Genomic DNA, 26144 nt, shown 5'->3' on the forward strand with positions numbered 1-26144 from the left:
TGTTTGCACCTGTTTAAAATCTCCATTGCTTTGTGTGGTTCCTGGGCAACAGGCAGGAATCCTGTGAAAAGCTAGGCTGCACTTGCTCAATTGTTGCTGGCAGCTGTGACTTTGAGAGAGCACATAGCAGCTCCTTAGCAGGTTGCTTGTGTTATGTGACAGGCACTGATCATGGTAAACTCTTGGCTGATTTTTCTTCATTTGTGCCTGTGATCAAGGCTGGGTTCCCTGGAGTTGCATACTTAGCCAAGAAAAGAATTAGAGAGCTCTAAGGTGAGTTTGTCATTGGTGAGGGGCAGGGAGGTGAGGCAACTAATTGTGAATCAGTGCTTTCTTGACTGGCAAAGGAGGAAAGAAGAACAGACATTCCTCACCATAGGGTATTTTTCTCTACATTTCATGCTCCTTTCAAAATCTTTTTGCAGTGATGCCATATAGAGCACAAGGGCTTAGCCTGGGAACAGTGTGGCTTTTTGTTTTGGTTTGTTGAGTTAGGAGAGTGTGCATTTTAGTTTGAAAATCTCATACAATTTTTTTTATTTTTATTGTTGGTTCTGGTTTCTTGGGGTTGGCAATTCTGTCATTTGCCGATTGGGAATAACAATCACATCAGTCTTTGCTGCATGCCCAGTCTGGCTCTACCCTCAACATCATCTTAGCAATTAAGTCAGTCATACGACATTTCCTGATTGGCAAATTCAGACCATTTCATCTTTATCTAGTATATAACATCCCTTTTCTGCCTTACTCAAAAGAAATCAGTATTTTATCAGTAGATTTGAACAAACTGTCCAAAGCTCAAAATATTATGAACTATTGACATCCCCATCCTCAGACAATGGCAAACTTGGCATTTTTTTGAGATTGTTTAAACTCTATTTATGCTCATACTGGTTCAGGCAGAAGGATTGAATACATTATAGGCCTGTTTCCTACTTATTCCAACATCTTTTCTGAAACTTCCAGAAAATCTCCTTTACCCACACAGTGGAACTGATGACAGTAAAAGGTGTTACAACCATTTTATTATCCAAGATCAAGAAAGAGTGGAAAAGTATCTGACTGTTAGATGGGCAGGTGTTGGCATGAACCTTTACTTGAGATGGGATATTGCTGTTGAACTCTTTAGTTAAGCATAATATAAATGTGGCTAGTAAGCAATAAACATTGTGATGTAAATGGACAGAACACAAGGAGCCAAGGAATCCTGTGTTCTTATCCCAATACCAACATTACTTGCTGTATGGTCTGAGCCATGTCACTCAACTTTCCTGTGCATCTATAAAAAGGGGATAATGATGTTTGGCTCCCTCACAGGGGGAGATTGGGAAGCTTAATTCTTGAATGTCAGGAGTGTTGAGATCTTCCAATGGGAAGTAGTATAGAAATGAAAAATATTATTGTAAACACTTTATTAATTATATCTTCAAGTCCTGTGGTGTTTGTGTACATTCAAATAGTGTTTCTACTCTCATTATATTCTGTATCATCTTAAAAACTCAAGTCACATTTCTTCTTCATCATGGAGTCCCTTCAGAGTTTATTAGCCACTACTTTTGTGATTGGTTGGTGAGGGAAGGTAAGTCAGTGTGGTGTGCCTGATAATGATGTTCTGAGATCTATGTGTCTTGGGTCTTTTATCTGCCCAGGCAAGGAAGAAATTCTGGCCCCAAATAAATCAGTGGCAAAACTCCCATTGACTTCAGTGAGTTTACCTACAGCATTTAATTTTGGAACATTTAACAGGTAATATCAGTTTCCAAGACAATTTATGTGATACCTTTTAGTTCTCTAGTTGAATGGCCTTTGACCTCAATTAGCATTCATGTTGGTGCCTCTCCTGCTGCTATATACATACCAGCCTATTGTAGGTACTGGAAGCACAGGAAATTAGCAAATTCCTTTGATCCTATACCACTGTTTTTAAAGTCACAAAAGGAAGATATTTGTAAGACCTGTTCTGTTGTGTTAGGCCATGTTGTAAGCCAGTAGTAATAGCTGTGTTGCACTATACACAGAAGTCACGAGTTGTATGTTTACTAAACACATGATGATAGGTGTGACATTTTCATATACTAATTCCTTTTACGTAGAGATGATGTAACACAACAACTTTCTGACTTCCATTTTAAAACATGCACATGTCTGAAAGGTGGACTGCAAAGTTTCTTCAGAGGCCAATGTTCATTCTTCTCTTTAAGTCAACTAGTGGGCTTGACAGAGAGTGATCTTTTGTGGAACTGCTAGTTCACAAGTGGTGGTCAAAGCCCAGGAAATGGCTGCTGAAACACTGGAATGTATACTACAGCATTAGCCACCTCTCTTTGGCTGGAACATGACAGATGAAAGTGAAAAGCAACTTTAAACAAAATCATAGTTGGAGGGGAAGAAAAAGGTCTGGAAAACAGACAAATTAAAATATGGAGCATGCTATTCTCTTGAAACTCATGAAGTTAATTCATGTGCAAGTACTGATTGCTTGGATTTCTTTTAGACCAAGACTGAACTACAGGTCTCCACTCCCAGTCTTACACCCTGTGACAAATCAATGGCACTGTCTTAAATCAGCACAACAACCAAACAGAACAATTCAACATGCATTGTGTTGAGGTGTTTGAAGCACTGGAACTGATCTCATACAGCAGCTTCTTTTAAGACAAGGCTGAAATAAGCTGTGTTTAACAGGCCAGGGTGCATCACTATTGTCACTGCAGGTGTTCAGATGCAGTCTGTACAGTCAAAGGCTTTGTAAGGAGATCAGCCTCTTGGGAACACTGAAGTGCTTTTGCAGGACTGGCACACTCCTATGTATTTAAGTTCAATTAACATTATTTGCAGTGGGTGGAGGTTGGTACATAGCTCTGACACAGATACACAGGATTGGTGCTACACCCCAGCTCGGGAACTGTCTCTAGGAGGAACCGCTTCAGTGTGCCGGGGTCTCACTTCCTCCAGGGTGGGCTGTGCGGCCTCACTGCCTCCTAGGACTGAACCTCTGGGGCTTCAGCACTCCTGCATCACACCGTGTGTTCTGTTCAACGAGTCCAACTGTGATAGAGACTTGTACACTCTTCAGGAATTAATGTACGTCACCAAGTATTTACAGTGGCACTCAAGCAGCGTTGTCAAAACAGTAGGGTTTATAAGTCACCTGGGACACAGTACAGCAAGTCCTTAGGCTAGCACAGAGAAATGAAAGTTAAAGCATCATCCATTCTGATCAGCCCAGAGCTCCAGCCAAGCTGTAGTGAGCCCAGTGTTCAGGCTGTGTGTCTCTCTGTCCGACCTCCTTCATCAGTTTCCCTATGAGAGTCTAGGCTCCTCGCTTCCTCAAGAAGCCAACACATTATCCCCCCACCTTCACTTCTTTGTTCTCGAGCTGGGGTCTTTACTCAGCTTCCCTGCTGAGAGGTGGGGAAATCTCCCTTCCTCTGGGTTGTTGGTTGCTAAGTGCCAATGTCCTGTTGATTGACTCTTCCATTGTCTTCTCAGATATTCCACTGACATGGGGTCGGCCTTAGCCAGTCTTTTTTAATGATCCTCTCAGGCTCAGACAGCTAGACAACACACACACTTATGTCTCCCAGCCTACCCTGAGAGCAATCTTAGTTCCTTTCCCCCCACTATGTAGCCATGCAAAATACAGGAGAAACTGAGGCATACATGGACATTTTCTGTAATATTTTATTACTCTTACTTCACCACAAGCTCATCTTACTGAATAGTACAATCCTGTATGTTAACATTCTCATATGCCCACTCATTCACAAACTGCCTCTTATTAGCATAAGATAGGGAAAGGAGGGTTATGACTAGGCTGTTTGTATTAGCGTGTGTGTGTTTTGCCCTATGTTGTCTTTAATAAAGATGGATAGACTTTGATTAAAATAATGAGGTTCCTCCAAATATCCCCGTCCTAATGGATTTCTGCTCATGGATTTGCATGCCCATTTGCAAACGTGAGGTTTAAGCTTAAAGTTTAAAAGGTCTAAGCTGCTGGGGGCCAAGCAGGAACCATTGTCTGCCACCACTGCTGAGCTGTCCTGGCTCCTTAATGTTGTCTCAGGGAGTTGCTTTTGAACTATCCAACAGTGCACTGTGATGGGCCCCCACAGTATGCTTCGTGCAGTGTAGGTACATCTAGCAATAAAGATGTGTGGATGATGCATGGCATACAGCACTTGCCAAGGAAGCAGGTAAAAAGGACTATCAAGGATCACGCCTTTGTCTTATTAACAACTTCTATAATTTCTCAAGTCCAAGATGAAGACTATAGTGAGATCAACAGCAAGGGATTTTAAAAAAAAATCTTCCGTAAGAGGTTTGTTAATGCATATGATTTATTGCTGCAAACTTAGAAACACAAGCAAGGAAACCCTTGTAGTAGAGGGTGGCAGAATATTATTCCTTTCCAGACAAGCATGTGTCAAGTCTTATGTATTTACTCTGCTCATTGATCATCCATCTCCATTCCTTTATGTCAGCAACTCTCCATGAAGACTTGCTCTGGCTTCCTTGCATCTAAAGAAGATTGTCAACAGGGTAGATTCTGGACGTCTTTTTTGAGAGTAGTTGCTGGCCCAATTATTACAGATAGGGTACTGAGCCAAATCTTATCCCAAGTTTCTGTTCAGTTAGCAATTTCCAATACTCTCTTCCCCTGATTATTATTATCTATTACTATTATTATTTATTATTGCCAGCAACCTGGTGTTCTTTTCAAGCCCAATGGTTATTGAAGGGGTATAGGATGGGAAAGATTGTCTGTCTTGTACAATCCAAAATGCATTATCTTTTTAGGCATTTATATTATCATCCTGCAGTTCTTTATCATCTTCCCAAGGATCCCATCATATTTTTCAACTGGTAAGCTTCAGAACCCCTCCTGGGATTATGCGCGTGTGTGGTAAGGAGTAAAATCCTTATTTTACTGAATGGGGAAATTGACTCTGCCAGGCTGCACAAGGAGACAGTGACAGAGCCAGGAATAGAACCCAGGCCCATAAGACTCTTCTTCCTGCCTTTACATTAAACTGGCTGCAGCATTGTTGTAGGTAACTCATGCCGACATTAAGAGCAATATGAATTGTGTACATCAGTTTCTCTGTCTTATAATTGAAGAGAGGGTTTTTTTTTTCCCCTCTTCCTTTGAAGTTTTCAAGCAGAACTTGCTGCTGACCCAGTTTTGCTCACAGTTCTCTTAACTAACCCCTGTACTCACGCAGACGTTTTTTTTTTTTCCTTTCCATCCACTGTCTGTCTAGCCTGGTTTAAAATTTTTATATATGTACTTTTAAAAAATTGATTAGTTGGAGAGCTGCCCGTTCTTCTGTGCTGTATAATAAGGATTTAAAAACTGCACTCTGAATTCTGTATAGTGTAATTAAAACTGACCCAGATTTGGACCTGAGAACACCAGAACTTAGCCAAACTTGCCATGAGCTGAGTTCGGATGGCAGATGGGAACTAATGAGGACACACTGCACTCCAGAATTTCCCAGCTGCTTGGCCCCTTTTTGTACAAACAAGGTTTGGAGTGAAGTCCCGATCCCAAGAGCATGTTCAGCAAACATGCTGCACCCAGCATTTTGGGAAACAAGGCAATGTTTTCAGGCTGTTTCAGAGTATTTTTAAGGCCTGAGCTCCAAAGGGCTTTCTCAGTATATTCTAGCATTAGTGCAAACATGCTCCCCCCAGCTTCCCTTTTATCCCTGGGGTTGGAAATGATCACCTGCTTCCGGATCTGTTTGGATTTTTCTTTTTCCCTCAGGGGAGACTTGCACTTAATTTTAATAGGGCACTAAAAGCAGAATGGACTAAGTCTCCCTTCAAACTATGGGTCTCTACAACCAGTTCAATGTCCTGGGACTATTCAGGCAGATGTAATTGAATCAGTTTGAAGCAGCTGTAGCTGGCATGTGGTCTCTCAGATTGCTAGCACCTGCTTGTTTTTCTGTAACTCACTAGAGCGAAAGTAGTGCCAAAACCAGAACTGGTCTTGGAGCAGATAAAGCACTCCAGTTCCTGTATCCCATTCCCTTTCCAACCTAGCCACTTCATCACTGGTGCCTGCATTAAAGTTGTTGGTAGTGAACAGGAACAGGTTTATGCTTCTCTTCCTGCAACCGCCTCCCTTCCCCTTTAAACCAGTGCACTGCCAATATGGACTCTCCTCTTCATAAGCAATAAGAGATGGCTTAATAGTGATCAGGTGCTCTGGGTCTCTCTGCCCTCCTTAGAAAATTGGGCAGACCGTGCCTTGATGTATCAGATTAAAACACATACACCAAATTTATTTGCTGCTCTAACAGTCTTGCTGGCACAGTGAGGGGGTTGTTAATGTCTAACAAATGATCAAGCGGTCCTGGGATGTTCTGTACAACATTCCTGTTCTCTGGTGGTGAGTCTGGTAGACTTTACTTATTGTGTTGCTGCCGCAATCTGACCTTTAATATGCTAAGATTTGAAAAGGGAGTGCGAGTCACTTGGTTACCTTCCTGTATTGTGTGATGTATCATAATCTTACATTCAGATTAAACACACTGGTGCACTTGATCAAATATGGTATCAACATAGCACGGTGTGGTTTTTGGATGTGAGATTACAAGATGGCATATTGAAACATTAATTTCTTAATATATCCCTCCAGTGGATTTCCCTCACTTTCTGTATCAAGTTTATGCATCAAGTCCTTGTCCTATTTTTTTAAAACCTTTGCACAGTCCTGCTGTAGTCCACATCTGCCTCTTCTCCTGCTATTTCTCCCAGCCTTCTTTCACACTCTCCACACCTCAGACCTACCCGCTCTTTTATTTTTCTACGCTGTTCCTTACTCTTCAGATGACTTATCTAAACTATCCATGTCTTTTTAGGATGCTCATCATTGTAGTATCTAGGTGCTGTGGGAACACTTCATTTCCTGATTTTAGTGTAATTGCATTCTCCTCCTCCATCTATGTCTGTTTCTATTAGGCTTCTCCATATTAAGAAATCACCCTAATACCCTATTGCATTGACCTGTGTTTTGTAACAATAGACCGTACAACTGTGAATCTGACCACTTGTTGCTATGACATAGAGGGCTAGATCCTCACTTGGTGTAAATTGGCCTAATGCCTTCAAAGTCAATGTAACTATGCTGATTTATGCCAGCTGAAGATCTAGCCCAGAAATTCTTTCACAGGGTCTTAAAGATTTTCCTCTTCTTTCTTCTTTTTTAACATAAACAATTAGAAACTGTGGTTTGGCTGTTCAAATTCCTGCTTCTCATCAGGCAGATCTCATATCCCTGGCATTTGCTCTGACCATTGAGTTAAAGCATATAAGGCAGGCCATCTCCACCTCTTCCTTTTCACCCCTCCCCTCCTGTTTTGTGTGGAGTCAGGGAGATGCCTGACTCACTCTCACGAGAAATGACTTAGTTGCTTAAGCCACCTGATTCCAGGAGAGGGGTTCTCTTGATGGTGGATCACTAGCAGAAATAGGTACATCACTCCCTGAGAGGGACAGAGCTTAAGACACATCCCTCTCATTGATATTTTCCATTGATTAGCTTAGGCAGTTCCCTACCTAGCATGCTGGCTTTTGTAGATCCCATTCTAAGATTCTCATCTCTTCCCATTCATTTTATAGGGAGCCTAGGTGCCTAACTCAGGCTTCGTGGATCCCATGTTGTTCCAGTGTTTTTTCTAGGCACCTAAAAGTCCTAAGTCCCTTAGTGGATCTGGGCCTCAGGAGCCTGATTTTCAGAGGTATTGAGCACCCTCAGCTCTTACTGACTTTAGTAGGAATTTTGTATGCACAGTCCCTCTAAAAATCAATTGCTTCAGAGACCACAGTGATAAGTATCATATGAATATATAAACAGAAAGCAATAGCACATTAGAAAGTGGTCTTTTATAAGCTAACTTAATGGTTACTGAGAAATAACCAAGGTGTCAGTATGCAGACATTTGCCAGCAGACTGGTCAATCAAAGCAAAAAAGGATTTGCAGAATTGTATGGTTCTTTGGGAAATAACCGTAGTTTTGGGTCAGTAACTATAAAACATACCAATACCCTAATGAGACTAATCAGTTTCAAACTAGTAAAAGTCACATATGCACTCCAGAGTGTAGTGTTGAGCTATTAATTGTTATAATGTATATATTTAATTTTAAAATATCAGTTTAAGGAGACATGTATACCATAGGACAGGGAGCTGGAAGAAGCCACCTGGGCCATGGCCTGACTAATTTCTGGCTGGGCCAAACCTGAGTGGCAATGCCACTCGTTCATATTGGAGGGGATGGTTGTAGGGACTCATAGGCCAAGGGGGTTTGTCTGCTGAGAGGGGGTACCTGAGAGGGGAATAGGTGGGTCAGATGGGGGGTGGGAATCTATGGCCCTCCTGCCCTCCTGTAAACCCTTTACTTTGACCAGTTAACCACCCAAATGCACCGAAATCATGTCATTTTATCCCTGGAATAGTGTACTTTCAACAGGCAGATCTAATCCATCATCAGCACCATGTGAGGGTGACCGAGTGGGTAATAAAAGCCATTAATAAGCACACACTGCAGTGGAACCACACAGGATTGGGCATGGGAGATTGAGCCTTCCAGTTCTGGGCAGGTCACTGTTTAGGTCCAACCTAAGAGATTGGTAGCAATTGAAAGTTATCACCATCACATGAGATTTTGGTGGCCTTACCTGGAAATTAGTTGCTGAGAATGAGTCTGTTTCCCATTGGAAAATTCTCACATGACATAAATTATCATCAGACCTGGCACTTATTGACACCCTTGTCTGCAATCTCAGTGGAGGCCATACGGTTGAAAGGATCGTGGCGATAAGACTCCCTCTTACCCATACAGATGGTTTCTCCAGAACAGCCTTAAAGCATATTGGGAAGCATATTTGGGGAAGTTGGCATTGCCACTGTCTGTGCCATACCTGATGTATGAATGGAGAACTTTATTCTCTGGGCTTGTCAATCCATCACTGAATTCACACACACAAAATTAAACAAACAATTAACAATTTAATACCACAAAGATTGTAAAAGACACTGTGCTATATGTTTAACCAATAAATTAAACCCTATATGCCAGTCAAACAGGGATGATTTCCTACACTGATAAAAAGCAGAGAGAAGGAAAAACCATAAGCAGGAGACTGTTTTTAGTCTTGCAAGAGCATTTCCAAGAAAGAATCTCAGTCCATCTCCATCAGTTCTATACTCTCTCCTTTGGCCCAGTTGCTTCCTAGAAAAAAACCTCAGCCCTGTTAGAATGTGTGACTCTCCTAGGCAACCCTTTAGGTACAGGATATCACACACCCAGGATTCTAAACTTGGCCTGCAAACCAGACAGATGGGATAGGACTTATGTGGCCAGAAGCCTTCACACATTGCATAAAAATTTACTGGTTCAGTATTCTCCATTTGATCGGGATGTTCTTAATCAAGAAATCTGTTAAATTAGGTTGTGTCCCATGGAACCGATTTAGCCTAACTACACTGAATGGCAATGGATGCTGTTTAATCGGGACAGCATTGCCAATATTTCTGTTTAATGGGGACACATTTGGCTGGAGCTAGTGGGTTAAGTGGTGTTTAACCAGGTGTTTAATGGGTGTGAAATTCTAAATTCTAGTCTTTTAATACAGCTGTTGCCAAATAAAGGTTAAGAGGAAAAGAAATAAAGATTAAATGCAGCATAAATCATTTTTATACTTATATTTTTATTCAGTACAGCATTTTATTCCGTTTCAGGTCTTTTTGGACAATTTTTTTCAAATGGTTTCTTCTCTTAATTGAGACAACGTATTAATCAGGACAATAGGCCTTCCACCAGGGTGTCCCAATTAAGAGGATTGTCCTGTAATTTGAACAAAATATCACTTGCTCTGCTAGCTAGTGCAAATATCCAGCTCATGCAGGCCTAAAATGCAAATAAATATGGAAATTTGATCTTTCATTTTCAGTGGGCAATTTTTAAACTTATTATGCTGCCACCAAATGGCACAGTTTTTTTCTGTATTATACTCAAGGTTAAGGGATTTATCTGAGATGTTACAGAAGCATTTTTTGAGGAAAGTCTGGTTAGACTCCTTTCCTTCTTCACTAACTATTATTCCTCAGATAGACCTTGTCTGGACTAGGAAAATTGATGTCCAGATGTTTTAACTAACATGTTTTAAAATCCAAGTGTAAACAGGGCAAATTGTATTTTAATACAGGTTATCTGGTTGAGGTGAACCTTAGTGAGGAGAATAGGGTTCACCTCAACCACATAACTCGTCACGGTTGCCACATTTTAACATTTTCTTCCATGTTGAAAGATTCTACTGGTTTGAGAAATATTCCCCATACTTAAAAGAGAACTGTTAATACTTCTTAAAATGGATATATAAGTGATACCACTGTAGCTACAAAAAGCAGACACAAAATGATGGAAATTTACTGGACGTGAGGAGGGAGTTTTAAAAGCACCTAACATCATAAGAATGGCCATTCTGGGTCAGACCAATGATCCATGTAGCTCAGTATCCTGTCTTCTGATAGTGGTTGGTGCCAGGTGCTTTAGAAGGAATGAACAGAACAGGGCTATTTATCGAGTGATCCATCCCCTTCATCCAGTCCCAGATTCTGACAGTCAGAGGTTTAGGAACATCCAGAGCATGGCGTGGTGCTCTTGATCATCTTGGCTAATAACCATTGATGGACCTATCCTCCATTAACTTATCTAATTCTTTTTTGAACCCAGTTATACTTTTGCCTGCACAGCATCCTCTGGCAAAGAGCTCCACAGGTTGACTGTGTCGGGTGTGAAGAAGTAGTTCCTTATGTTTATTTTAAAGTTTATGCCTATTAATTTTGAAAGTTGACCTAACTCTCTTTCTACTTAAATCAATTGCAATATAAACACGGACTTAAGTGGAAAGAGAGGTAGGCCACTGCTGTGTTTGATAATTCGGCCCATAATGTCTAATCTAAAATGTAATAAAACAGCTGAGTACCAAAAAAACCCCACCCAGACAAACTAAAGGTTTATAAAGGCAGGAGTTAATTTATGTACACATTATACAATAAGCAAAACCACTTTGCACTTGATTCTCCTCTTGCTTACTCCAGTTTTACACTTGTGTAGCTCTGTTCACTTCAATGGAATTACTCTGGATTTACAATAGTACAGGAGGAGAATCAGACCTTTGTGTATACAGGAAAAATATATAAAAAATAATGCTAATTAACCAAACATCATTGTCTTAACCTTTGTTAAAGTGAAGTTAAAGTTTCACGCCCATATCATTGGTTTGAATGCATATTACTTGTCAAAAATTTTAGAGCATAAAACAAAAAAGATGCCTTTGAGTGCTAGTAACCTAAGAAATGCAGAATTATGGTTGCACTTCCCAAACAAGGCATCCAAACTACCTTTGGATCATAGAAATCGTAGAAATGTAGGATTGGAAAGGACATTAATAGGTCATCTAGTCCAGTCCCTTAAGGAGAGATTATTCAGGAAATTATGGTGAAACAACTTCAGTGGTACTGTAAAGTATCTAGAGTCCTCTGCTCTTTTTGGCCCCGTCAGAACTGATTTAGTTGTGAATGTAGTATAGCAATGACTTTGGTTGTATTGGTTGTTGATCTTCTGCTGAAAATGGATGAAGATGGGGTGTCTGTATTAATTCTTTCAGCTCTGTCGGCTGCCTCTGTACCACTGATGATGATGATTCATCTGTGGATGCAGAGTTCATGGGTCATTTTATGAGAGACTATTATTTTCTTTCTGAGGGATCCCAGGGGGGTGTGTTGGATGATTGCTTATCTTCCCTGAGGGTATTCTCATGTAAGGTTTGTGGGGCTGTATTTTGTCATCCCTATTGTTTTACATGTATATGGGGCAAATAAAAGGTTTAGTTCAGGATGCAGTTGATATCCAGTATTGTATTCCCATCCCTTTCACTTTTACCAGCATGGTGGAGTGACTTGCTCAGTGTTCAACAGAGATGCTGGGTTCAGCAGAAGAGGGCCTGTAAGAGGGCTGGCTAGCTAGCTAGCTGACACTTGCTCCAAGCAGGAGGTAATGCATATAGGGTTGGGGAAACAGCCAAAGCAACTACTTAGTATTATAACTGTATAACATCTGACGTTTTCCTGCTATTTGTTTCTAAGTGCATTTCCTGAGGGTTTTGCTAGATTTTCAGGTGCTTCTGGTTGTTCAGGCAGTAGTTCAGATCGCTAAAAATGATTTTTATCATTTGCTCTTGGAAAGAGGGTTGCATCTTTCATTTTGAATGTGGGACTTTGCTTTTATCACCTCAAGGTAGGATTATTGTATTGCATGTTACTTGAGGCTAATTCAACATGCTACGTGGAAATTGCAACTGGTGCCGATTGTGATAATGCACCTTTTAAGTGGAATTTCACATGAAAAGAATATTGCATTTGTTCTGCATGAGCTGTACAGCCTGTCAGCTGATTTTCAGTTGAAGATTAAGGTGCTGATTTTGACCTATAAAACCCTAAATGGCTTGGATCCCAACTGCCTCATAGAAGCCTTTCTCCCTGGGTGATACCATGGCAGCCACAATCACCCAAAACACTCAAAATAACAACCCAAAGGTTTTAACAAGTTGGGGGGCTGCAGATAGGGTATAGATCCATAAGGGATCCTTAGCTTTGGAACTTCCTTCCTCTACCAGAGCCAGGTTTTGGTAAACTCCAGGACCCACTGCAAGGCTCACATGATTTCTCAGGCAGGAGAGGGGAAAGAATGCAAAGGCTGTGTTTTTTAATTTTTGTTGAGGGGGGAGGGGAATAAGGTGGATTATATTTAGTGTAAATGTGTATGTATATATATACACATTGGAAAATATATTAAAATAGTTATGGGGGGAATTCCCCCTCTTTGAATTTTTTCCAAAAAAATCAGATTTTTTCCAAATTTTGATGATTTTCAGTGAGTGCTGATTAAAAGCTTATATTTGCAAATATTTTGTAATGTGCCTAGAGCTTCAGTGAGGCACAACCAGGGATCAGTCAGTACCAAAAGAATTCCTGTGCAGTCTCTCAGATCCTGATTTGGGCCTTGAGTCCTCAGCCCTGCCTTGTTGTTAGTATGCACCATACACCTGTGGAGGGTCTGACCAGGGAGTGATCTCCTTTCCCCCTGTTAACCTGGTAAAGCTTCTGTACTCTGTCACATGTGACTAGGAGAAACTGACCAGCCCAACTGATCAGTGAGGATTTCAAATCTTGGGCCTGATTTAGAAACACTACTGGGCATAATGTTCTTTACCATAAGTATTCCCATCCCATTTACTTTAATGGATCTGCTCACAATAGAAAATGCTACATCTGGTAGCTCATTTCTGTAGGATCAGGCCCCTGTGGTCATTCACTTGCCCCAAAATGACTGGAGCTTTTTATCCCAGTCAGTGACCACGTGCCATGCCTCCTTTTAAAATGTAAAATTCTAGAATTGCACCATCGAGCAAAGAGAAGAGGTCAAAGGCAGGCGAGGCCAGAGCGATTTTGGAAATAAAGCCAATAGCCACGACATCCTGCAGTAACAAATGTCAGAATACCTTGCATCCCTGCTCTTCTCAAAGGGCTGAACAGACCCAAGGAGACATTGGCGTGATCAATACACACCTTACCGTGTACTTCCCCCCCTCCTTTCATGAGATTCTTTAATGCAATTTACACTTGGATTGGTTTTGCAAACAATCCCTGTAGTTGTTATTTCCATTGTGAAGCTTTTGGAGGAAAGGCCTTTTATGGGGTATACTTTGTTTGGGCAGATTGTTGACAGGAGTCTCTGCCTTCTCTCTCTAAAGACTTTTCCCTCTTATGAAGTCTCAAAAATCCTTTCCTCCTCCTCTTCTAGGGAACCAGAGGGCTTGACATCTCCTTTACCTCCTGCATTTACTCTGCCCACAGTCTCACCCTGTTCTCACAAGTGGAGCTCAGCCCTGCTTCCCTTCCTGTTGATTCCCAATCAGCTACATGGTAAGTTTTCATTATCTCTATACTTGTTGCCAGAGGATAAAGTCCTGACAGCCTTTCTATAAAATCCATTACTGCTGGGCATTGCTGGGAGAGTACTTGATGCCAGTCTGACTATAAGGAGAAGGTGGTATTGAATTAGCACTGGAGCTGAGCTTCAATGTAGATTGTTATAAGAATAAAATATGAACTAAAATATGTGACAGAATTAAATCCATCAGATCTTATAAAGGAAATAGTAGAAAGCAAAGAAATCTTGGACCCTTAAATCCCATTAACCAGACCAGAGAGAGAATGTGTTAAAAAGGAGCTGCACTGTATCTTTTTTCATTGTTTGATGAAATAATCTTTTTCACCCTTTAAGTGGTGTGTTTAAAAATCCTGGTATTTCTGAAACAAAGAGAATACACAGCCACTGAGCTAGCTGGTTTTTATACCTTCCTTTTCTGAGTATTGTCCTTCAGTATAATACAGAGCCATTTCTTTGTTCTCACAAGCTAGCAGTTAAATTGTATGTAAATGTATGCAAATTAGATGCTGTCTAATAAAGAGAATCATTAGATGGAAGAAATATTTAGTTTAGCGGGGGAAAAGAAAAGAAAAGAAAGCAGGTGTATTTTGCAGTAGAAAATGTCAGACTGCAAAAAGGAAAAAAAGAAAAAAGAAACCCTCAAACTTTGGGTGAAGATTTCTAAAAAAGCTAATAAAATATTTTGTAAAAGGTCTGCTCTACTCTTGGTCTTTCCATTTGAGTTTGTGTGTGTGTGTGAGAGAGAGATCACACATGTACAAACTTACACATTTTATACTGTGTATATGTCAAAACACACAAATACCTTACATGCGGCAGTGATATAAATATTTAACAGAAATAGCATTATATAGAATATATTTGTGAAATATTTATATCACCTCCTCATAGGATATATATGTGTGGTTACAGATAAAAATATACATATTTGTGCGTGTGTATTATAATGTTTGTGGAGCGGGATGAATAATTGATGTTTTACATCAGTGGTAGTTACAAAAAAAAATTGGTTCAGGTCAAACTGAATCAGAAATTTTTCGGTGAATTTAGAAAGTCCGTTTCAGCTCTGTTCCACTAGTGTGACTTGAACCTGCATCTTCCACATCCCAGATGAGTGACTAAAACACTGAGCTAAAGCTTATAAGGGCAGGTGGGCAATGGTGCTAGTTCCTTCTCTTCTGGTCGTTTTGTGAATGGCCAAAAATATTAATGTCAAATTCATAAATAGGTTTCTTCAAATGAAACTGCATTTTTCTTCTACTAAACTATTTGTCCAAGAATTTAACCAAGCGCTCTATGTAAATATGTATGAAAAAAAGTGTGTATGGGTGTGGGGGGAGGGAATAAATACAGTTATTAGTGTATGTTTTTGTATACCACATATGTATAGGTATTAGCCATGTGATAAATTGTGGCGGCATGGATTAATTTATTTATAATCCACTTTTGACTGTCACCTACACTCTGCCCCCAATCTCTCTATCTCCCCAGGATTTATTCCTGCGTCCCAACTCCCAAGTAGCTTCAAGTGTCCACCATTTAATTAATTCATTAAAAGCAGCCTCCTACAGAAATGTTTCTCTTTGCTCTCTCAAATGTAGAATTTCCCACTAAATTGCCACTGCTTGTAGGATGGGCAAGATTGAGTCCTGGGCCAATGACTTTTCTGCAGATAAAAAAGTCACACTTATAAATTCTGATATCTCAGTGCCCTAAAATGCTAGGAACTGGGAGATTTATCCCATTGAAAGTGAGAGATTATCAATTTGGAAGTAGAACACACAGTGTTTGTCTAGACCTAGAAAGTTCTGAAGTTATGAACCTTACGTTCATGCCTTTATTGGGAACAGAAAGGCTATTTCTGGTTATTTTTTGAGATTTCTATAGCTTCCTCTGAACTCTGCATCATTGAAACCCAAGGCTTCAGTCTTGCAACTATTCTGCATGAGCATAACAGATTTTAGGGTTGGGGCCTTTGTATCTTACTTACCTAACTTAACAGGTGGGAGAGCATTATTGTTTAAATTCTTGTCACATGTCACAGTTCTGATGAGTTGATATTTATGCTTGAACAGTACATTTTTTCATGGCAATTTTGCAAGGCTGGAAGTATAAAGACATATATGTATATGTGTATAAAATATATGTATATAAAAATGTTTTTCAAATATTTACATATAAAGCCAAAAGGATTGGCTTCCTTCCCAGAATTACTGGAACTACCTTCCCCAGGAACATTTGGACTTGAATAATCTCTGCAACAACACTTTTCTTCTGAAACTAAACAACTTGTGAAATGGGTAACTGGCTCTGGAGACCACTCACTGTTCATTTAGGTTCTTTTTCTTATGGTAATAGAAGGCCTTCATGGCTGGGTAATATATATTTATTTAATTACTCTAAGGTTCCCTTTTATTGCTCCCTTCTCCTATTCTTTTCCCGTCATTTATTTTATGAGGGAAAGTATCAGTACTAGAACTGTGGGGATACTTTTGTAAATGTTCTAGAGCATCTAGCATTGTGTATCCTGGGAGATTTGGGCCTGTTTAAGAATTTAGGAAGAAACCATGGAAAAGTTCATGGTTTCACACAGTTTTGAACCAAACCAGGCAAAATTTAACAGATTCTGTAGAGTTTTGAGGGTTTGTTCAAACCTGAAACCCAAAGTGAAAATCAGGGGATTTTAATTGGAACAGAAACGTAAGTTATTTCACATGGCTGTACACAGGTCCCTGCTTTCCTTTCTCCTCAAAACATACGTTTGTGGGAAGTAAATTACTTAGATAATCAGCCCACACAGGAAAGAAGAATGATCCAATGGAAGAAAAAGGATGGTCCAGTGGTTGGGGTACTAGTCTAGGACTTGGAAGACCTGACTCCTCCACAGACTTCCTGTGTGACCTTGGGTAAGTCATTTAGCAACCCTGTGCTGCAGTTCCCCATCTACAAAATTGGGATAGTAGCACTTTCCTACCTCACAGCAGTGTTGTGAGGACAAAAACAGTAAAGATTGTGAGGTACCCAGATACAATGGTAATGGAGATCATATAACTATCTAAGATAGAAAGCTAGATGTACAAACTTGAAAACATAGGAATGTAGGAGATATGCTATATAGAATGAGACCAATGGTTCATCTAGTCAAGTATCCTCCAACAGCGGATATGATCAGCTACTTCAGAAAAAGGTGCAGGAAACCGCATAGTGGACAGTTGTGGAATAAACTAGTATTCTCAGTGTTCTGAAAATAATGAATATTTCCACTTTTGGTTCTGAGGAGTTTGAACCTTGTTTTTTTCCTTAAAAAACAAATAGTTTTAAGGAGTAAAATATGCTGCACTAAACTAATCCTGGCACTAATAAACAGGCTGTGGGACTAACAGCTTTTGATATTACCTGGTGCTTATTATTGTTATTATTATTATTATTTCTTTTTAATTATGCAAAGTGCTAATCAGTTTGATTATGCACAGTGCTAATCAGGTTAATTATGCAAAGAGCTAATCAGTTGTTCTCTAAGCACACAAGGAGAGCAGAGGTGCTGGTGGTGAATGGTGCTGCTAGATGGGGGTAGTCACAGCAGTCATTCCTTATAAAAGAGAGGAGTAGGTGAGATGACAGGGGGGTTTCGCCTCCATTAAAAAATAAAGAAGGAAGGAAAGAGCCCTGATGATGGTGATTCTGGAAAGATAATGTCTTCTCTCACAGCAAGGCAGATTTTTTGTTTTTCATAGTGCCTGGTATTGGTCAGTCGTTGTTAGATTTTCAGTGAAGTGACTTGGACAATCAGTAGAGAGAGGTATTATAGCTGGTGTCACATGTCAGACAATCTTGTTAGGCAAATTTCCCTTGGAGGGTTGGAGTCCACTTTATGGGGAGGGATACGTAATCAAGAAGCTGAAAATATTAAGGGAGTCTGCCCTAATCTAACAAAAAGGACCATCTTTGGAGCACTTGTACTCAGAATGCAGATAGAGTCTTGGGAGGTAGAAGGAACATAATATATGATCAACAGAGAAATGTTTGTGCTAGGTGATTATCACATGAGCACTCTCAATGAATTTAATTAAGTAACCTGTTCACAAGTAGACATTCTTCAGGCAAGTTTTAACAAAGGATCTTACTTCACGCTGCCCTTCTTAGTCTGTAATCATATGCTAGTTACACATTTTTGGGTAAAGCAGTATCTTTCCTGAACCAGTAAGCTCTTCTCTGGTTCTGACAATTATTGTTGGTCCAACTTGTCCATTTTGTAGTATCTGATGTTTAACTAATTTCTACTCAGTATCTTTTTACTGCTGATGTGTGGGGAATAGAAAATATTTTTTACTTTTGGTCTTGGAAATGGTGCACACAGAGTGGAGAATACTTGCTTATGTCATGTGTTGGGAAATGCCTTGAAGATATTCTGGAATCATTAAAACAAAAGACAACTGAATTTTAATGAATTCAGTACTTGAGGGGTAGAGTAGGCAACAATACAGAGGAAGTTATGTTTGAAATGAACCATTTTAAATGGTTGCTTATTGGGAGTACTGTCAGATTATCAACTATATTCAGGACAAAAAGTAACACCAGTAATTTGTAGCTGAAACCAATATTTGAAAAAGAATGTGTGTTGCCTTCTTGATAGCTAGTGATCATCATTCAAAGGAAGTATTACCATTTTAAGGAAACAATCTTCACATGAAAAGAGAAGGGTTTGCTGACCAGTGGCTGGGCTTGGTTTTTACATGTATGCATTCTATTTCTTTCTCACTCAGATGTGCATTTGATTCATGAAAACTGCTGTTCTAATCTTGGGCGAATATGGATCACTATATCATATTAGACCAATGGTCCATCAGGTCTTGTATCCTGACTCTGAAAGAGGCCTATGCTTAATATTGCAGAGAAAAGTGAAAAAGCCCTTACTGCACCCAACCACTTATGCAAATACTGTATATGAAGGGAAAATTTCCTTCCTGACCCCAGTAGCAATGAACAAATGGCCTGAAGAATGAGCTTTCATTACTCCATTATTTTAAGTATTCAGGGTCCGCTAAAGATAATGGAAAGAGACTCATGGACTTCAATGGGACTTAGCTCAGTCCTTAATAGAACACTGGTCACTGTAATATCTAAGTGCGGCTGCAGTGGAATCATACCAACTTACACCATGTCTGATTTTGGTCTTGTGAGTCTGAGGTAGTGAATTCCAGCGACTGAATACATGTATTCTGCCATTCTTGTTTCATTTGTTAATAGCAGCTTTGGTACTTACTTGCCCTTCCTATGTCACTTTTGACTTTCGCTGAGTGATTTTCCGCCCCCCTCTCCCCATGGAAGAACCATGTACTTGGGAACCCTTTAACTATACCAATCGGTTGGCAGTAAATGAATGAAAATATCTTTTCCACTCTTCTAATGTTTAAACTGTAAAGTGGTCCTGGAAAAGACTGCTGCTAAGCAAAACCAACCAAAATACTATGACATTTACTAGCGAACCCAAAATAGACTACAATTGGTGGGAGGATGCTAGTACCCAGGAAGGTTTACTTCCATTTTGCATAACTCATCTGTGCAAGCAAATCTATTTTCGGTGGATGTGAAATGAATCCACTGAACTTGTCAGCACGCTATAGATGCATGGTTACTGTGATCTGATGTGATACTAATTGTTGTCCCAGGAGGCCCATTAGTTGTCCAGGGCCAGATAGGTGCACTGAGCATCCTGTGCAGATACCAAATGCTTTTCTTTTCAGAGATGGAAACAAACTTTATTCCTAATCCAAGAAGTTATCAGAATTGACTTCACATGGTCACCAGATCACTCGTTTGTCTTCCTGATTGGCCTCTCGCTTTAGGTGTTTTTATATTATCTGCATTAAACGAGCAATAACATCAACTTCATGCACAATGGCTTTCTTTTCAATGGTATTTATATTACTGTGCTTTAGAGATACAATTCCCACTAGGGGTTATGTAATGTTAAGCATATTGATGCACAGAACAGCAATATTATAGCCAGCAAGCATAAATATTGGTAATGACATTGAGGGCATTGTATACACACTGTTTGTGTGAGACAAAGCAGCCAGCCTGACACAGAAGTTAGATAAAGAATTAGCTTGCATCTCTATGAATGATTGAACTGAGACACTTGGTCTGTAAAACAGTGGCCCTTGAAATTTGGCTTCCAGCATCTACTTAAGGGCGAAACTCTCCCTCCAAAAAACCCCTCCTAATTCTGGATGGATTTTCCCATGGTATTTAGCAAATGCTTAATCTAGTGATATTGGGTTTTTACAGCAATTAAACATTTTCCAGTCACTGGAGAATAGAAAAATCGAATGCTGATGATTACTGAGTGTCTGTGATAGATATAGTAAGAGCTTGAGGCTCTTCAAGTCAAGTCAAGCTGGTCAGAAAGCAGCCGTCTCGGTTCACTACTGTCTTTGAATCCCATATTTAGCATGTCAGCAAGGTTTAACCTTCCCTTAGATTTACAGGCAGCTGGGTTTTCCCAGGCATTGGAGACTATATGCACTCCACTCTTCCCTCATCGGTTTTTTGATGAGACACAATGGGAGAGTGTGGGTAGTCAACCACAATAGAAAAGAAAATCCTGATTTGCTCATGTGAAGCCATTGGCATCATGCGGCTTTTGAGGAGGCAGATGCTCACTTCTGTGCTGTACTCTAGGAAGAATGGCGGTCAGATATTCTGGATTATCTGTTTATATTTCCATTGTTAATTGGCTGTATATGCTGTGTAGGAGGGGAGTGAGTTTGAAAGTTACGGTGATGTTTTAGCTGTATCCCTTGTTTTCACTCAGATCTTTACAAATTAGTCTTTGATTCTTATGAAGAAAATCGTTAAAGGTTTTGTTATATCATGATTGTCTACACCACCTCTAACCTAAGAGTTGCTGTGCACTTTGAGACCATTAGTGTAATCCAAGTACTGCCATGTCTGTACATTACATTCTAAACCCTCCTGAGACATGATCATGACATCTCTTGCATTCCACTAGTTCAGAAGTTTGTTGCTCTTCTGACTCAGGTGGGAGACTAGAAGCCAGGAGACTTGTGTTCTATTCTCACTTCTGACATGGACTCTGTGACCTTGGACAAGTCATGGCCTTTCTCTTTATTTCAGTTTCCCCTTCTGCAGATTAGGGATAGTGATACTGACCTACCTCGTGGCAGGGGGGGAGGGAATAGGGATATAGGAGGCTAACTCATTGATTGTCAAGCACTTTGGTATCCTTGGTTGGCATGTAGTATATTTATACACAGCAACATTATCCATGTTATTAAGTGGCATTTCTGCAAATTTTGTGATCTTAAAGTTATAGTAAATACAAAATAAAAACACAAAAAAAGCTGAAGTGAATCCTTTCAAAGAAATTGAAGAGGACTAAAATTCAGTTAGTTTAGTACTGGCCTAAGGATTAGAAATAGTCAAAGAAGCATAAACAAAGAATCCTTGGCCTACTGTTGTTTGAGAAGTGGTTTCTAATCTGAGCGGGGATCTTTTAAGCCTCAGTAGCAGAATGTCAGCATTGTAGAACTACTTTTGGATCTCCTTGAGGGTGTATTTTTTTCAGATGTGCAAAGCACTCTCAGTTGCCATTCCCCTCAACAGGAGTTGTGTGTGCTCAGTGGCCCACACAGGATTGGGCCCCAACACAGGAGTAATGAAGAAAAAAACTGTAGCTGCTCAGACTGGCAATTGTAAATTACTAACATGCATTTGGGTTAAGAATGTACAACACTTCCTTTTGAGCTGGGGAGATTATGTGAATGTTAGATCAGTAACTAGATTAAACTAGCAGCCTTTTTCCTCTTCTGTTCACTCATACCCAGTTGCCATGACAGGAGTAAAAGAAGAAGAAAAATATCTAAACACATACACATCTTATTATGACACAAATAGTTGGAAGAAGCCCCACTGGCATAAACTAACACAAAGTGACACTTTGTTTAAAAAGTTGTTTTGAATGTCTTCTCCCATTGATCGTATGCAACTGAGATAAATAAACACCCTGTGTGTGGTGCAGCCAGGCTGAGCGTTTATGCTCCTCTGAGTGTTTATACATTCCCCAGTGGTTGTTTGTATTGCTGTTTGTTGACTGTAAATCCCAGACCTGTATATGTTTGTAATATATACATTAGCAGCAGTGGTGCAGTTTTGGGTGTAGGTTCAGGGTGAGACTTTTTTATGAACATGACCAGATGAACGGGTTTTTCTCCCCCTCCAGTGCAGTGAATGAGTCTTTGTGCTTGTGGTGGAACAGAGGGGCTGCTCTAGCCAGCATTTTAGTCAAGCAGGACATGCTGTGCCCTGCTCAAATTAATGCAGGTGGATATGCAAGAAAAGCTACATAGGATTTATCTGGTAGGAATCAAGTTGGTTTAGCTTTTTGTCTAATTAAGAAACAAGTCTGTTGGGCTCTCCATTTATTCAGTGGTGATGAGGATGATGTACGTTTCCCTTTGAGGTAAAAGGACTGAAGTTGTTACACACACCAGAATTCATGGTGACAGAGAACCCCACTCTCCACTCTTACTGCTTGAGGGGGAGATCGAAACTGGGACTGGTACTAGCCCGGCAAGGAGACTGGCAGTGGGAGCCAGGGTGAGAAAAGGGGGACTGGGAGCCAATGAGGAAAATGGGGAGTAGGACTGGAAACCTGTTGGCTGAGAGTAACACTGAGATCAGATGAGGACCTGGAGGGAGGTGGAAAACTGGTACTGGCTGGATAAGGAGACTGGGACTAAGAACCTGTGTGTGTGTGGGTGGGGGGGGGGGGAGGAGGAGAGGAGACAGTTCTGGAAAGGAGCTTAAGGGTGGAGAAATGGGATTAGCTGAGCAAAAACTGTGATAATGAGGAGGGAAGGGGTGGGAAGGAGACTGAGACTAAATGAAGAGCCTAGGGAGGGAGGACTAGAAGGCAGTGAGGGATTGGGGAAAGAGAGGGACAGAATGAATGGGGAGTGGGGAGACTGGGACTGACTGTGAAAGGAGACTGGGGTCAAAGAGTTTGGACAAGAGCAGGGAAACTGGTACTGGCTGGGCAGGGATACTGAGATGAGAAGCCTGAGGAGTGGAGACGGAGAATGGGTAAGCAATGGGACATGAAGCTAGGAGTGGGGAAGAGACAAGGTGGGGACAGGGACACTTTGGAGGGTTATGGGGAAGAAGGGGTCAAACTTGGGGGGATTTGAAGAAGAGTCTGTGCCTACTAGAGCCCACTCCCCTCTGGAGCCTGGGGTAGAATCCAAGATTCCTGAATCTCACCATTCCTCTGTTGTCATCAGATATTTCTGAAATGTACTGACAAAGTATGTATCTGATACCCCTCTCGTGCTGCTCCACATGGAGGATGATAACCCACTATTGCTGTCAGTTACTCTGTTGCCTCAAGGGCCAGAGATCTGTGCAGGGGAATTGAAAGGTTCTTACTCTGCTGATGACTCTTGTGTTTGTGAATATGATGCCACATGACAGACTTTCTGATTTTTTTTCAGTTTGCTTTTTAAAAATGTAGCAAATGAGAAATACACACAACTATGTTAAAATTGTTATTGAAGTTACAAAGTCAAGCACCCAAAAGATAGGAAATACCGGAATGAAGGTTGCCAGTACAATTTTAACCTTTTCCTACATTCACATTTGAATCTATTTCGCCTCTGCTCTCTTTCCTAGAAAAAGTAATGCCTGTAACGACACCCCATTCCACCCTGTCTGCCTAGTGCCCCCTAGGCCTCCTACCAGTATATTTCCTATATTTCTTTCCCAGCAAACAATCCCTTCCTTCTGAACAAATTTCACTCCCCTGCACAAATTAGAAGTTCTCAGAATGTTGACCTCACTGCTTTCAGTTAGTGGTAAGGCCACTGTGATGTGAATTCTGCCCTCAGACATAAGCAGACAACTCCTATTGACATTTCACTAGAAGCTGCAGATATGAGGGTAGAATTTGTCTCCCTTTAGCCAGGCCTCTTCATTTTCTAAGCCGTGGAATTTAAACTGTTTTCTAACCAATTGTCTCTTCCATATTTTATTGCTGTGAAGAGAATCCAGGCCTAGGAGTCACTTATTTTCATCTAAATACAAAGAGTGTTTGTTTCTTTTTTTTTCAGTTGACACAATCAGCATTATCTGAAGGAAAAAAAATTACAAACAAAATGGGAAATAGGGTGGGAAAATGTAATAGGATCTGTGAACCCTTTCTGCCTTGTCTGAGTAAATGAGACCTAATGAGAGAGACAGCACAATAAAGGCTGGGGAATGCCAAGTGAACTGGTATGCAGGGATTGTTTTATTTTACTTCTTTTCATTTTGCTGGATTGAATTTGAAAGAGAAAATTACCATGGACAGGAAGGTTTATGATAGAAATGCTCTGGGTTGCTGTATCCTTGACATGAACCTGTATAAACACGAAAAGGAATGTTAAGTCCAGTGTGCAAAATTTGTAGGTATGCATCTGAAAATACTTTTTGAGGAATGTCCAGTACTTTCTGGTACAAGTGGCTCTACCCTAAAGGTTGTCCTGCAACCCCTATATTTTAATCCATTTTATTGCCAAATTGAAAAATAAATCATCTCTTCACCTGCCAATTTATGAGTCCCAAAAATGTTGATTTCATGGTATGATCTTTGTAATGGTATGGAAGAATCCTTACTTCATGTGGACTTTGGAGGAAGCAAAGAAGAGATTTCCCCAAGAGAATCCCATCTCAGATTTTAAAATGAGTGTAGTTCTGGCTAGGACAGACTGGAATTCAACAAGTATTGTCTGGGATAACCCAGTAGCGTACATGTGATCAGTAAATCACACAGGGTCACATTGCGCCTTCTTAATTAAAAGCTGCCAGAGTGGATTTTTTGGAGAGAATTTTCGTGCAAATTCCCTTGTGGAGATCCCTCATCCTTCCATCAGGGGGAAGAAAACTCCAAACACAGTGGATCCCTGCTGTCCCTACCTCCCCCAACTAATATGCTAGAAATACACCTTTTTCCCAGTGGATACAAGGCTGGAGAGGGCTCTGCTGACCCTTATGGTGCAATGGGGGAAAGAAACGGTAAAGATCTGGCTAACAGTTATGTATCTCACTATCAAATCTCAATTCCTTGATTCTAAGGAGGTCCCACTAACCAGGGACATAAGAGGCGTATCTTTTTTAGGGTGTCTTTGTCCCATCCTTTCTCACCAGGTTAAATTACTGTTTGTAATCTTGATCCTTATCCGCACTGTTCTTGAAACCATACTAGCTGATTAGCATGCTTATTGCCATCTCGGTTCTAGCATCATTTCCTTGACTACTCTGAACAAAGATTTGTTTTCCTAAGAGCCATGGTATAAATATTCCCTTAGGGTCGGACAAGAACTACAAAATGTACCTAGTCAGAACAGTGTGTTGTAACGTGGTTTGATTCCATCCAGGTAAGCGAGACCAAATTATGGAATATTATGGTCTAGCTTTCCTGCCTGTGCAATTCGATTTAAGTTCTTTTGAATTTAGACTTAACAAAAATGTGGTTGTTAATTTTCTGATTTGACTCTGGACTCTTAAGTCTTGATTCTGCAAAGCATTTAAGCATGCACATCCTCATGTTCACCTACTTACATGAGCAAAATCACTTACATACTTACGTGCTTTGTAGGATAGGAACCAAAAGAGTATTGGTTAACACAACAGAGCTAGTAAAAGGATGAGGCTCCAAAGATTCACTGCCTCATGTACTTCTACTGTTGTTTCTCTCCTTGGTTGCTCTCATGCCTATGAGTTTAATAGCAAGAGTTCAGGTGAAGACAGGAGGTAGCAAGAGCAGAGGTTACTCCCATTCCATTGGTGCAGCTGCTTGCATGTCTCCCACTAGAATAGAAGCTATCGCTAGAGTTATGGGCGATATTTGTAACAAAATATTAAGATGCTCATAGTTCAAGTTTTGTTGCCATCTAAGATACAGATAATTTTATCAAAAAGTGTCATTCAGACACACAGTTTAAAAAAAAATTAAGTAAAGCCATTTCCTGAAAATAGAATGGCAATGAGCTTGTTTCTGGGTGGAAACTGCTGTTTGTCCAAAAGTTGTTTGTTTTTATTTTAAATCAGTTATAG

General features: G+C 40.3%; 1 protein-coding gene across 4 annotated transcripts in view; it reads left to right on the forward strand.

Annotated features, from left to right (window-relative positions):
• ZBTB20 (zinc finger and BTB domain containing 20) overlaps nucleotides 1-26144 on the forward strand; it is a 577566-nt gene that overhangs the window by 106816 nt on the left and 444606 nt on the right. For 3 of the 4 annotated variants that reach the window (XR_010919343.1, XR_010919344.1, XM_067546058.1), the window contains exon 3: nucleotides 13881-14002. The exons of the other annotated variant lie outside the window; for it this stretch is intronic. The gene's annotated coding sequence lies outside the window, so the exon portion shown is untranslated. The remainder of the gene's footprint in view (nucleotides 1-13880; nucleotides 14003-26144) is intronic. 4 annotated transcript variants of the gene reach the window in all.

This window comes from Emydura macquarii, unplaced genomic scaffold, assembly GCF_026122565.2.
Source record: "Emydura macquarii macquarii isolate MOO-44397 ecotype Brisbane River unplaced genomic scaffold, CSIRO-AGI_Emac_v2 contig_1119, whole genome shotgun sequence".
In the NCBI taxonomy this organism is placed as follows: domain Eukaryota; kingdom Metazoa; phylum Chordata; order Testudines; family Chelidae; genus Emydura; species Emydura macquarii.